Source organism: Erpetoichthys calabaricus, chromosome 3 (genome assembly GCF_900747795.2).
Source record: "Erpetoichthys calabaricus chromosome 3, fErpCal1.3, whole genome shotgun sequence".
Lineage (NCBI taxonomy): Eukaryota > Metazoa > Chordata > Cladistia > Polypteriformes > Polypteridae > Erpetoichthys > Erpetoichthys calabaricus.
This window is the reverse complement of record NC_041396.2, coordinates 27,771,076-27,773,416: the sequence shown is the minus strand read 5'-3', so window position 1 is coordinate 27,773,416 and position 2,341 is coordinate 27,771,076.

Here is a 2,341-nt window from a genome sequence, read left to right as displayed (position 1 = left end):
AACGCTTGGCATTGCACTTAGTGATCTTAGGCTTCTGTGGAGCTTCCCGGGTATGGCAACTTGTTTCACAATCCTCCCGATGCACAATTTTTGTGCTGATGTTGCTTCCGTAGGCAATTAGGAACATTGTTGAGAGTGATACCATATAGGATCAGTGATTTTTACATGCTATGGGCTTGAGTACCCAGCAGCCTCACTGTGTGCATTTGTGTGGTCTCCCACTTCATGACAGATCTGTTGTTACTCCTCAACACTTCCACTTCGCAATAATAACATTTACAGCTGACCTGTGCAAATTTAGTAGAAATTTCACATACTGACTTGTAGCTAACGTGGCTGGCATCCTATGTCAGTGGTAAATCTAAACTGCAGATTTGTTTGATTTCAGCCTATTTAATCTGAGCTGTACTTCTCCCTCTGCAGTTTCGAAATCACTCAGAACCCTCGTTAGTAGTTTCATGTACCTCTGAGAGGTTATTTACTTCCTCACTTGAGTTAACCTCAGAAAAATGCTTATTTAGAGCATCTACTATTTCACTGTCTGCATTTTTAATTTCCCTTTCCTATTCCAGATGGACTTCATCTCCTCCTTGACTGTTCTTTTACTACTGAAATACTGAAGGAATCTCTTTGGGTCGTCTTTCACCTTATCTGCTATACTCCTCTCAAAATGTCTTTTAGTTTCCCTAACAACCTTCTTAATGGTTGCCATCATGTTCTCATGAACCCTACAATTCACATTGGAGTTATTAGTTTTATGTCTTATTCAGCTGTTTTTTTTCTTTTGCAGCTTCTTTTTAACTCTTTATTAACCCTCTGCAGTGTTTTTTTAACTTACTATAATTTCCAAATGTATGTGTGTACCTTTCCTGCATTACATGTAAAACATTTTTAAACCTGTTCCACTGCTCCTCAGCTGTCTCCACACTTAAAAGCTTATCCCAGTCAATCCTCCTTAGACATTGACACATTTGCTCATAATTTACCCTACTAAAGTTAAACTATACATTTTTAGTCTTTGCATCTGTATGCTTACAAAACACTTACTGTATTACAGCATTTCTCAACCTTTAAGTATTTGCGACCCAAGTTTTCATAACAGTTTTAATCGCGCCCACCTAACGTTTTTTTGAAACCCTAATAAAATTTATTCCTATATTTTTTGCTGTCGATACACCTCTACAAGTTTAAAATTTTCCTACCAATAGCAAAATTACGCCACATATGGCAACATTCATGCCCCACAGTTTGAGAACCGCTGCTGAATTATATTATGGTCACTTGACCCTAGTGGTTCAACCACCTTTACACTCTCAATTCTATTCTAATTATTACAAAATGCTAAATCTAGACAGGCTTCACCCCACATTCATACTTTAACATACTGTGTTAGAAAACAGTCACTGATTCGCACAAAGGGATGCTTACTTTCTACATCTAATTTAGGTTAATTTAACTTAAAATAATCATGTTTGCTGCCATTAGTTAGATGTTGTCATGCATGAGCAATTAGAGGGCAGCTAAAGGACCCGATGAGATGCGTGAACCCGAAAGACAGGGGAAGGGGACAGTGTGCTAGCAACTTTCTTTTTTCTCTCACAGGAATGATAAACCATAAAAGAGCATGACACCTGGAATTCATTGCCAACCCTCCATCCAGACGATCGGGCTGCTTCTGTATTCCTCACTCTCATCTGGTCCCTTGCCGTTGATGATACCATCATCCCAGGATCCCTCTCACCATAACTACCCAGCATCCTTTCTTCTGTCCCCTCCTCCATAGATATGCAATCTATCCACCACAGAAGGTGTCTTGTATATCTGTGCAAAAGTGCTGAAGAACTGTACAACCGAAAGAATGCTACACTACACGGGGACGGAATCCCCAACCCTTAACGCAGTGTCTGTGTCTTTTATTTATAGTGGTGTAGCCGGCAGGATCCAGTGTCTGAAGGATGTTGGAAGGACAAGACCTCAATGTGGTGTTAAGCACCTTTATGACGGTGCTCCAGAGTCTGAAGGCTGAGATGGCGAGCACCAAGACTGAGCTTGCGGAAACAAAGACGTGGTTGGAGGCAGCAGAAGCGGTGCCACCGGAACTGGCACGGCCTCCGCCTACTCCGTTAGTCCCTATGACGGTGTCGGATGACATAAAATTCTTTTTTACTGATCTTCGAGAGGACAGCCTCTCAGAATTGCTGGCCAAGGGCGGATTGGGCCCACATTCTGGTGCCGTACCTGAAGGGGGATGCGCGGCAGGCTTATTATGACCTACCTGAGGAGGAAGCCGCCAATTTATGACCTCCTGCAAGCCGAAATATACCAGCGTTGCAGTGTAACT